At 48.3% G+C, this 12,559-nt stretch overlaps 1 non-coding gene across 1 annotated transcript; it reads right to left on the bottom strand.

Moving 5' to 3' along the window:
* Window positions 1–543: 543 nt before the first annotated feature.
* Window positions 544–616, bottom strand: TRNAN-AUU (transfer RNA asparagine (anticodon AUU)). Its single transcript has one exon. It is a non-coding gene; the product is annotated as a tRNA-Asn (tRNA).
* Between the last annotated feature and the right edge of the window lie 11,943 nt (window positions 617–12,559).

Raw genomic sequence — 12,559 nt, 5'->3', positions numbered from 1 at the left:
GAACGCGCTAACCATTGAGCCACGGAAGCTCCGAAATTAAATGGTTGTCAGGTATTGTGGAAAACCTAGACTTTTTACGTCACATCTGAGACCTCACAACACGGCTCCCGGATAGACTCGAACCACCGACCTATTGGTTAACAGCCGAACGTGCTAACCATTGCGCCACGGAAGCCCAAAAATTAAATGGTCGTCAAGTATTGTGGAAAAACTTTGGCTTTCTACGTTACATTTGAGATCACACAACACCGCTCCCGGATGGGCTCGAACCACCAACCTATTGGTTAACAGCCGAACGCGCTAACCATTGAGCCACGGAAGCTCAGAAATTAAATGGTTGTCAGCTATTGTGGAAAAACTTTAGCTTTCTACGTTACATTTGAGACCCCACAACACCTTTCCCGGGTGGGCTCGAACCACCAACCTTTCGATTAACAGCTGAACGCGCTAACCATAGCGCCACGGGAGCCCAAAAATTAAATGCTCGTCAGGTATTGTGTAAAAACCTTGACTTTTTACGTCACATCTGAGACCTCACAACACCGCTCCCGGATGGGCTCGAACCACCAACCTATTGGTTAATAGCCGAACGCGCTAACCATTGAGCCACGGAAGCTCAGAAATTAAATGGTTGTCAGCTATTGTGGAAAAACTTTAGCTTTCTACGTTACATTTGAGACCCCACAACACCTTTCCCGGGTGGGCTCGAACCACCAACCTTTCGATTAACAGCTGAACGCGCTAACCATAGCGCCACGGGAGCCCAAAAATTAAATGCTCGTCAGGTATTGTGTAAAAACCTTGACTTTTAACGTCACATCTGAGACCTCACAACACCGCTCCCGGATGGGCTTGAACCACCAACCTATTGGTTAACAGCCGAACGCGCTAACCATTGCGCCACGGAAGCCCAAAAGTTAAATGCTCGTCAGGTATTATGTAAAAACCTTGACTTTTTACGTCACATCTGAGACCTCACAACACCGCTCCCGGATGGGGTCGAACCACCAACCTATTGGTTAACAGCCGAACGCGCTAACCATTGCGCCACGGAAGCCCAAAAATTAAATGGTCGTCATTTATTGTGCAAAAACTTTGGCTTTCTACGTTACATTTCAGATCCCACAACACCGCTCCCGGGTGGGCTCGAACCACCAACCTATTGGTTAACAGCCGAACGCGCTAACCATTGAGCCACGGAAGCTCCGAAATTAAATGGTTGTCAGGTATTGTGGAAAACCTTGACTTTTTACGTCACATCTGAGACCTCACAACACGGCTCCCGGATAGACTCGAACCACCGACCTATTGGTTAACAGCCGAACGTGCTAACCATTGCGCCACGGAAGCCCTAAAATTAAATGGTCGTCAAGTATTGTGGAAAAACTTTGGCTTTCTACGTTACATTTGAGATCACACAACACCGCTCCCGGATGGGCTCGAACCACCAACCTATTGGTTAACAGCCGAACGCGCTAACCATTGAGCCACGGAAGCTCAGAAATTAAATGGTTGTCAGCTATTGTGGAAAAACTTTAGCTTTCTACGTTACATTTGAGACCCCACAACACCTTTCCCGGGTGGGCTCGAACCACCAACCTTTCGATTAACAGCTGAACGCGCTAACCATAACGCCACGGGAGCCCAAAAATTAAATGCTCGTCAGGTATTGTGTAAAAACCTTGACTTTTAACGTCACATCTGAGACCTCACAACACCGCTCCCGGATGGGCTCGAACCACCAACCTATTGGTTAACAGCCGAACGCGCTAACCATTGCGCCACGGAAGCCCAAAAGTTAAATGCTCGTCAGGTATTATGTAAAAACCTTGACTTTTTACGCCACATCTGAGACCTCACAACACCGCTCCCGGATGGGGTCGAACCACCAACCTATTGGTTAACAGCCGAACGCGCTAACCATTGAGCCACGGAAGCTCAGAAATTAAATGGTTGTCAGCTATTGTGGAAAAACTTTAGCTTTCTACGTTACATTTGAGACCCCACAACACCTTTCCCGGGTGGGCTCGAACCACGAACCTTTCGATTAACAGCTGAACGCGCTAACCATAGCGCCACGGGAGCCCAAAAATTAAATGCTCGTCAGGTATTGTGTAAAAACCTTGACTTTTAACGTCACATCTGAGACCTCACAACACCGCTCCCGGATGGGCTTGAACCACCAACCTATTGGTTAACAGCCAAACGCGCTAACCATTGCGCCACGGAAGCCCAAAAGTTAAATGCTCGTCAGGTATTATGTAAAAACCTTGACTTTTTACGTCACATCTGAGACCTCACAACACCGCTCCCGGATGAGGTCGAACCACCAACCTATTGGTTAACAGCCGAACGCGCTAACCATTGCGCCACGGAAGCCCAAAAATTAAATGGTCGTCATTTATTGTGCAAAAACTTTGGCTTTCTACGTTACATTTCAGATCCCACAACACCGCTCCCGGGTGGGCTCGAACCACCAACCTATTGGTTAACAGCCGAACGCGCTAACCATTGAACCACGGAAGCTCCGAAATTAAATGGTTGTCAGGTATTGTGGAAAACCTTGACTTTTTACGTCACATCTGAGACCTCACAACACGGCTCCCGGATGGGCTCGAACCACCAACCTATTGGTTAACAGCCGAACGTGCTAACCATTGCGCCACGGAAGCCCAAAAATTAAATGGTCGTCAAGTATTGTGGAAAAACTTTGGCTTTCTACGTTACATTTGAGATCACACAACACCGCTCCAGGATGGGCTCGAACCACCAACCTATTGGTTAACAGCCGAACGCGCTAACCATTGAGCCACGGAAGCTCAGAAATTAAATGGTTGTCAGCTATTGTGGAAAAACTTTAGCTTTCTACGTTACATTTGAGACCCCACAACACCTTTCCCGGGTGGGCTCGAACCACCAACCTTTCGATTAACAGCTGAACGCGCTAACCATAACGCCACGGGAGCCCAAAAATTAAATGCTCGTCAGGTATTGTGTAAAAACCTTGACTTTTAACGTCACATCTGAGACCTCACAACACCGCTCCCGGATGGGCTCGAACCACCAACCTATTGGTTAACAGCCGAACGCGCTAACCATTGCGCCACGGAAGCCCAAAAGTTAAATGCTCGTCAGGTATTATGTAAAAACCTTGACTTTTTACGCCACATCTGAGACCTCACAACACCGCTCCCGGATGGGGTCGAACCACCAACCTATTGGTTAACAGCCGAACGCGCTAACCATTGAGCCACGGAAGCTTAGAAATTAAATGGTTGTCAGCTATTGTGGAAAAACTTTAGCTTTCTACGCTACATTTGAGACCCCACAACACCTTTCCCGGGTGGGCTCGAACCACCAACCTTTCGATTAACAGCTGAACGCGCTAACCATAACGCCACGGGAGCCCAAAAATTAAATGCTCGTCAGGTATTGTGTAAAAACCTTGACTTTTAACGTCACATCTGAGACCTCACAACACCGCTCCCGGATGGGCTCGAACCACCAACCTATTGGTTAACAGCCGAACGCGCTAACCATTGCGCCAAGGAAGCCCAAAAGTTAAAGGCTCGTCAGGTATTATGTAAAAACCTTGACTTTTTACGCCACATCTGAGACCTCACAACACCGCTCCCGGATGGGGTCGAACCACCAACCTATTGGTTAACAGCCGAACGCGCTAACCATTGCGCCACGGAAGCCCAAACATTAAATGGTCGTCATTTATTGTGCAAAAACTTTGGCTTTATACGTTACATTTGAGATCACACAACACCGCTCCCGGATGGGCGAACCACCAACCTATTGGTTAACAGCCGAACGCGCTAACCATTGAGCCACGGAAGCTCAGAAATTAAATGGTTGTCAGCTATTGTGGAAAAACTTTAGCTTTCTACGTTACATTTGAGACCCCACAACACCTTTCCCGGGTGGGCTCGAACCACCAACCTTTCGATTAACAGCTGAACGTGCTAACCATTGCGCCACGGGAGCCCAAAAATTAAATGCGCGTCAGGTATTGTGTAAAAACCTTGACTTTTTACGTCACATCTGAGACCTCACAACACCGCTCCCGGATGGGCTCGAACCACCAACCTATTGGTTAACAGCCGAACGCGCTAAACATAGCGCCACGGAAGCCCAAAAGTTAAATGCTCGTCAGGTATTGTGTAAAAACCTTGACTTTTTACGTCACATCTGAGACCTCACAACACCGCTCCCGGATGGGCTCGAACCACCAACCTATTGGTTAACAGCCGAACGCGCTAACCATTGCGCCACGGAAGCCCAAAAGTTAAATGCTCGTCAGGTATTGTGTAAAAACCTTGACTTTTTACGTCAAATCTGAGACCTCAAAACACCGCTCCCGGATGGGGTCGAACCACCTACCTATTGGCTAACAGCCGAACGCGCTAACCATTGCGCCACGGAAGCCCAAAAATTAAATGGTCGTCATTTATTGTGCAAAAACTTGGGCTTTCTACGTTACATTTGAGATCCCACAACACCGCTCCCGGGTGGGCTCGAACCACCAACCTATTGGTTAACAGCCGAACGCGCTAACCATTGAGCCACGGAAGCTCAGAAATTAAATGGTTGTCAGGTATTGTGGAAAAACTTTGGCTTTCTACGTTACATTTGAGATCACACAACACCGCTCTCGGGTGGGCTCGAACCACCAACCTATTGGTTAACAGCCGAACGCGCTAACCATTGCGCCACGGAAGCCCAAAAGCTAAATGCTCGTCAGGTATTGTGCAAAAAACTTGACTTTTTACGTCACATCTGAGACCTCACAACACCGCTCCCGGATGGGCTCGAACCACCAACCTATTGGTTAACAGCCGAACGCGCTAACCATTGCGCCACGGAAGCCCAAAAGTTAAATGCTCGTCAGGTATTGTGTAAAAACCTTGACTTTTTACGTCACATCTGAGACCTCACAACACCGCTCCCGGATGGGCTCGAACCACCAACCTATTGGTTAACAGCCGAACGCGCTAACCATTGAGCCACGGAAGCTCAGAAATTAAATTGTTGTCAGGTATTGTGGAAAAACTTTGGCTTTCTACGTTACATTTGAGACCCCACAACACCTCTCCCGGGTGGGCTCGAACCACCAACCTTTCGATTAACAGCTGAACGCGGTAACCATTGTGCCACGGAAGCCCAAAAATTAAATGCTCGTCAGGTATTGTGTAAAAACCTTGACTTTTTACGTCACATCTGAGACCTCACAACACCGCTCCCGGATGGGCTCGAACCACCAACCTATTGGTTAACAGCCGAACGCGCTAACCATTGCGCCACGGAAGCCCAAAAGTTAAATGCTCGTCAGGTATTGTGCAAAAACTTTGGCTTTCTACGTTACATTTCAGATCCCTCAACACCGCTCTCGGGTGGGCTCGAACCACCAACCTATTGGTTAACAGCCGAACGCGCTAACCATTGCGCCACGGAATCCCAAAAGTTAAATGCTCGTCAGGTATTGTGTAAAAACCTTGACTTTTTACGTCACATCTGAGACCTCACAACACCGCTCCCGGATGGGCTCGAACCACCAACCTATTGGTTAACAGCCGAACGCGCTAACCATTGCCCCACGGAAGCCCAAAAGTTAAATGATCGTTAGGTATTGTGTAAAAACCTTGACTTTTTACGTCACATCTGAGACCTCACAACACCGCTCCCGGATGGGCTCGAACCACCAACCTATTGGTTAACAGCCGAACGCGCTAACCAATGCGCCACGGAAGCCCAAAAGTTAAATGCTCGTCAGGTATTATGTAAAAACCTTGACTTTTTACGTCACATCTGAGACCTCACAACACCGCTCCCGGATGGGGTCGAACCACCAACCTATTGGTTAACAGCCGAACGCGCTAACCATTGCGCCACGGAAGCCCAAAAATTAAATGGTCGTCATTTATTGTGCAAAAACTTTGGCTTTCTACGTTACATTTCAGATCCCACAACACCGCTCCCGGGTGGGCTCGAACCACCAACCTATTGGTTAACAGCCGAACGCGCTAACCATTGAGCCACGGAAGCTCCGAAATTAAATGGTTGTCAGGTATTGTGGAAAACCTTGACTTTTTACGTCACATCTGAGACCTCACAACACGGCTCCCGGATGGGCTCGAACCACCAACCTATTGGTTAACAGCCGAACGTGCTAACCATTGCGCCACGGAAGCCCAAAAATTAAATGGTCGTCAGGTATTATGTAAAAACCTTGACTTTTTACGTCACATCTGAGACCTCACAACACCGCTCCCGGATGGGCTCGAACCACCAACCTATTGGTTAACAGCCGAACGCGCTAACCAATGCGCCACGGAAGCCCAAAAGTTAAATGCTCGTCAGGTATTATGTAAAAACCTTGACTTTTTACGTCACATCTGAGACCTCACAACACCGCTCCCGGATGGGGTCGAACCACCAACCTATTGGTTAACAGCCGAACGCGCTAACCATTGCGCCACGGAAGCCCAAAAATTAAATGGTCGTCATTTATTGTGCAAAAACTTTGGCTTTCTACGTTACATTTCAGATCCCACAACACCGCTCCCGGGTGGGCTCGAACCACCAACCTATTGGTTAACAGCCGAACGCGCTAACCATTGAGCCACGGAAGCTCCGAAATTAAATGGTTGTCAGGTATTGTGGAAAACCTTGACTTTTTACGTCACATCTGAGACCTCACAACACGGCTCCCGGATGGGCTCGAACCACCAACCTATTGGTTAACAGCCGAACGTGCTAACCATTGCGCCACGGAAGCCCAAAAATTAAATGGTCGTCAGGTATTGTGGAAAAACTTTGGCTTTCTACGTTACATTTGAGACCACACAACACCGCTCCCGGATGGGCTCGAACCACCAACCTATTGGTTAACAGCCGAACGCGCTAACCATTGAGCCACGGAAGCTCAGAAATTAAATGGTTGTCAGGTATTGTGGAAAAACTTTAGCTTTCTACGTTACATTTGAGATCACACAACACCGCTCCCGGGTGGGCTCGAACCACCAACCTATTGGTTAACAGCCGAACGCGCTAACCATTGCGCCACGGAAGCCCAAAAGCTAAATGCTCGTCAGGTATTGTGCAAAAAACTTGACTTTTTACGTCACATCTGAGACCTCACAACACCGCTCCCGGATGGGCTCGAACCACCAACCTATTGGTTAACAGCCGAACGCGCTAACCATTGCGCCACGGAAGCCCAAAAGTTAAATGCTCGTCAGGTATTGTGTAAAAACCTTGACTTTTTACGTCACATCTGAGACCTCACAACACCGCTCCCGGATGGGCTCGAACCACCAACCTATTGGTTAACAGCCGAACGCGCTAACCATTGAGCCACGGAAGCTCAGAAATTAAATTGTTGTCAGGTATTGTGGAAAAACTTTGGCTTTCTACGTTACATTTGAGACCCCACAACACCTCTCCCGGGTGGGCTCGAACCACCAACCTTTCGATTAACAGCTGAACGCGGTAACCATTGTGCCACGGAAGCCCAAAAATTAAATGCTCGTCAGGTATTGTGTAAAAACCTTGACTTTTTACGTCACATCTGAGACCTCACAACACCGCTCCCGGATGGGCTCGAACCACCAACCTATTGGTTAACAGCCGAACGCGCTAACCATTGCACCACGGAAGCCCAAAAGTTAAATGCTCGTCAGGTATTGTGCAAAAACTTTGGCTTTCTACGTTACATTTCAGATCCCTCAACACCGCTCTCGGGTGGGCTCGAACCACCAACCTATTGGTTAACAGCCGAACGCGCTAACCATTGCGCCACGGAAGCCCAAAAGTTAAATGCTCGTCAGGTATTGTGTAAAAACCTTGACTTTTTACGTCACATCTGAGACCTCACAACACCGCTCCCGGATGGGCTCGAACCACCAACCTATTGGTTAACAGCCGAACGCGCTAACCATTGCCCCACGGAAGCCCAAAAGTTAAATGATCGTTAGGTATTGTGTAAAAACCTTGACTTTTTACGTCACATCTGAGACCTCACAACACCGCTCCCGGATGGGCTCGAACCACCAACCTATTGGTTAACAGCCGAACGCGCTAACCAATGCGCCACGGAAGCCCAAAAGTTAAATGCTCGTCAGGTATTATGTAAAAACCTTGACTTTTTACGTCACATCTGAGACCTCACAACACCGCTCCCGGATGGGGTCGAACCACCAACCTATTGGTTAACAGCCGAACGCGCTAACCATTGCGCCACGGAAGCCCAAAAATTAAATGGTCGTCATTTATTGTGCAAAAACTTTGGCTTTCTACGTTACATTTCAGATCCCACAACACCGCTCCCGGGTGGGCTCGAACCACCAACCTATTGGTTAACAGCCGAACGCGCTAACCATTGAGCCACGGAAGCTCCGAAATTAAATGGTTGTCAGGTATTGTGGAAAACCTTGACTTTTTACGTCACATCTGAGACCTCACAACACGGCTCCCGGATGGGCTCGAACCACCAACCTATTGGTTAACAGCCGAACGTGCTAACCATTGCGCCACGGAAGCCCAAAAATTAAATGGTCGTCAGGTATTGTGGAAAAACTTTGGCTTTCTACGTTACTTTTGAGACCACACAACACCGCTCCCGGATGGGCTCGAACCACCAACCTATTGGTTAACAGCCGAACGCGCTAACCCTTGAGCCACGGAAGCTCAGAAATTAAATGGTTGTCAGCTATTGTGGAAAAACTTTAGCTTTCTACGTTACATTTGAGACCCCACAACACCTTTCCCGGGTGGGCTCGAACCACCAACCTTTCGATTAACAGCTGAACGTGCTAACCATTGCGCCACGGGAGCCCAAAAATTAAATGCTCGTCAGGTATTGTGTAAAAACCTTGACTTTTTACGTCACATCTGAGACCTCACAACACCGCTCCCGGATGGGCTCGAACCACCAACCTATTGGTTAACAGCCGAACGCGCTAACCATTGCGCCACGGAAGCCCAAAAGTTAAATGCTCGTCAGGTATTATGTAAAAACCTTGACTTTTTACGTCACATCTGAGACCTCACAACACCGCTCCCGGATGGGGTCGAACCACCAACCTATTGGTTAACAGCCGAACGCGCTAACCATTGCGCCACGGAAGCCCAAAAGTTAAATGATCGTTAGGTATTGTGTAAAAACCTGGACTTTTTACGTCACATCTGAGACCTCACAACACCGCTCCCGGATGGGCTCGAACCACCAACCTATTGGTTAACAGCCGAACGCGCTAACCATTGCGCCACGGAAGCCCAAAAGTTAAATGCTCGTCAGGTATTATGTAAAAACCTTGACTTTTTACGTCACATCTGAGACCTCACAACACCGCTCCCGGATGGGGTCGAACCACCAACCTATTGGTTAACAGCCGAACGCGCTAACCATTGCGCCACGGAAGCCCAAAATTTAAATGGTCGTCATTTATTGTGCAAAAACTTTGGCTTTCTACGTTACATTTCAGATCCCACAACACCGCTCCCGGGTGGGCTCGAACCACGTACCTATTGGTTAACAGACGAACGCGCTAACCATTGAGCCACGGAAGCTCCGAAATTAAATGGTTGTCAGGTATTGTGGAAAACCTTGACTTTTTACGTCACATCTGAGACCTCACAACACGGCTCCCGGATGGGCTCGAACCACCAACCTATTGGTTAACAGCCGAACGTGCTAACCATTGCGCCACGGAAGCCCAAAAATTAAATGGTCGTCAAGTATTGTGGAAAAACTTTGGCTTTCTACGTTACATTTGAGATCACACAACACCGCTCCCGGATGGGCTCGAACCACCAACCTATTGGTTAACAGCCGAACGCGCTAACCATTGAGCCACGGAAGCTCAGAAATTAAATGGTTGTCAGCTATTGTGGAAAAACTTTAGCTATCTACGTTACATTTGAGACCCCACAACACCTTTCCCGGGTGGGCTCGAACCACCAACCTTTCGATTAACAGCTGAACGCGCTAACCATAGCGCCACGGGAGCCCAAAAATTAAATGCTCGTCAGGTATTGTGTAAAAACCTTGACTTTTAACGTCACATCTGAGACCTCACAACACCGCTCCCGGATGGGCTCGAACCACCACCCTATTGGTTAACAGCCGAACGCGCTAACCATTGCGCCACGGAAGCCCAAAAGTTAAATGCTCGTCATTTATTGTGCAAAAACTTTGGCTTTCTACGTTACATTTCAGATCCCACAACACCGCTCCCGGGTGGGCTCGAACCACCAACCTATTGGTTAACAGCCGAACGCGCTAACCATTGAGCCACGGAAGCTCCGAAATTAAATGGTTGTCAGGTATTGTGGAAAACCTTGACTTTTTACGTCAGCTCTGAGACCTCACAACACGGCTCCCGGATGGGCTCGAACCACCAACCTATTGGTTAACAGCCGAACGTGCTAACCATTGCGCCACGGAAGCCCAAAAATTAAATGGTCGTCAGGTATTGTGGAAAAACTTTGGCTTTCTACGTTACATTTGAGATCACACAACACCGCTCCCGGATGGGCTCGAACCACCAACCTATTGGTTAACAGCCGAACGCGCTAACCATTGAGCCACGGAAGCTCAGAAATTAAATGGTTGTCAGCTATTGTGGAAAAACTTTAGCTTTCTACGTTACATTTGAGACCCCACAACACCTTTCCCGGGTGGGCTCGAACCACCAACCTTTCGATTAACAGCTGAACGCGCTAACCATAGCGCCACGGGAGCCCAAAAATTAAATGCTCGTCAGGTATTGTGTAAAAACCTTGATTTTAACGTCACATCTGAGACCTCACAACACCGCTCCCGGATGGGCTCGAACCACCAACCTATTGGTTAACAGCCGAACGCGCTAACCATTGCGCCACGGAAGCCCGAAAGTTAAATGCTCGTCAGGTATTATGTAAAAACCTTGACTTTTTACGTCACATCTGAGACCTCACAACACCGCTCCCGGATGGGGTCGAACAACCAACCTATTGGTTAACAGCCGAACGCGCTAACCATTGCGCCACGGAAGCCCAAAAATTAAATGGTCGTCATTTATTTTGCAAAAACTTTGGCTTTCTACGTTACATTTCAGATCCCACAACACCGCTCCCGGGTGGGCTCGAACCACGTACCTATTGGTTAACAGACGAACGCGCTAACCATTGAGCCACGGAAGCTCCGAAATTAAATGGTTGTCAGGTATTGTGGAAAACCTTGACTTTTTACGTCACATCTGAGACCTCACAACACGGCTCCCGGATGGGCTCGAACCACCAACCTATTGGTTAACAGCCGAACGTGCTAACCATTGCGCCACGGAAGCCCAAAAATTAAATGGTCGTCAAGTATTGTGGAAAAACTTTGGCTTTCTACGTTACATTTGAGATCACACAACACCGCTCCCGGATGGGCTCGAACCACCAACCTATTGGTTAACAGCCGAACGCGCTAACCATTGAGCCACGGAAGCTCAGAAATTAAATGGTTGTCAGCTATTGTGGAAAAACTTTAGCTATCTACGTTACATTTGAGACCCCACAACACCTTTCCCGGGTGGGCTCGAACCACCAACCTTTCGATTAACAGCTGAACGCGCTAACCATAGCGCCACGGGAGCCCAAAAATTAAATGCTCGTCAGGTATTGTGTAAAAACCTTGACTTTTAACGTCACATCTGAGACCTCACAACACCGCTCCCGGATGGGCTCGAACCACCACCCTATTGGTTAACAGCCGAACGCGCTAACCATTGCGCCACGGAAGCCCAAAAGTTAAATGCTCGTCATTTATTGTGCAAAAACTTTGGCTTTCTACGTTACATTTCAGATCCCACAACACCGCTCCCGGGTGGGCTCGAACCACCAACCTATTGGTTAACAGCCGAACGCGCTAACCATTGAGCCACGGAAGCTCCGAAATTAAATGGTTGTCAGGTATTGTGGAAAACCTTGACTTTTTACGTCAGCTCTGAGACCTCACAACACGGCTCCCGGATGGGCTCGAACCACCAACCTATTGGTTAACAGCCGAACGTGCTAACCATTGCGCCACGGAAGCCCAAAAATTAAATGGTCGTCAGGTATTGTGGAAAAACTTTGGCTTTCTACGTTACATTTGAGATCACACAACACCGCTCCCGGATGGGCTCGAACCACCAACCTATTGGTTAACAGCCGAACGCGCTAACCATTGAGCCACGGAAGCTCAGAAATTAAATGGTTGTCAGCTATTGTGGAAAAACTTTAGCTTTCTACGTTACATTTGAGACCCCACAACACCTTTCCCGGGTGGGCTCGAACCACCAACCTTTCGATTAACAGCTGAACGCGCTAACCATAGCGCCACGGGAGCCCAAAAATTAAATGCTCGTCAGGTATTGTGTAAAAACCTTGATTTTAACGTCACATCTGAGACCTCACAACACCGCTCCCGGATGGGCTCGAACCACCAACCTATTGGTTAACAGCCGAACGCGCTAACCATTGCGCCACGGAAGCCCGAAAGTTAAATGCTCGTCAGGTATTATGTAAAAACCTTGACTTTTTA

Source organism: Phalangium opilio, unplaced genomic scaffold (assembly GCF_054372755.1).
Source record: "Phalangium opilio isolate 3A_F unplaced genomic scaffold, DU_Popi_V2 ptg001675l_1, whole genome shotgun sequence".
Lineage (NCBI taxonomy): Eukaryota > Metazoa > Arthropoda > Arachnida > Opiliones > Phalangiidae > Phalangium > Phalangium opilio.
This window is presented reverse-complemented; position numbering and strand designations above follow the sequence as displayed.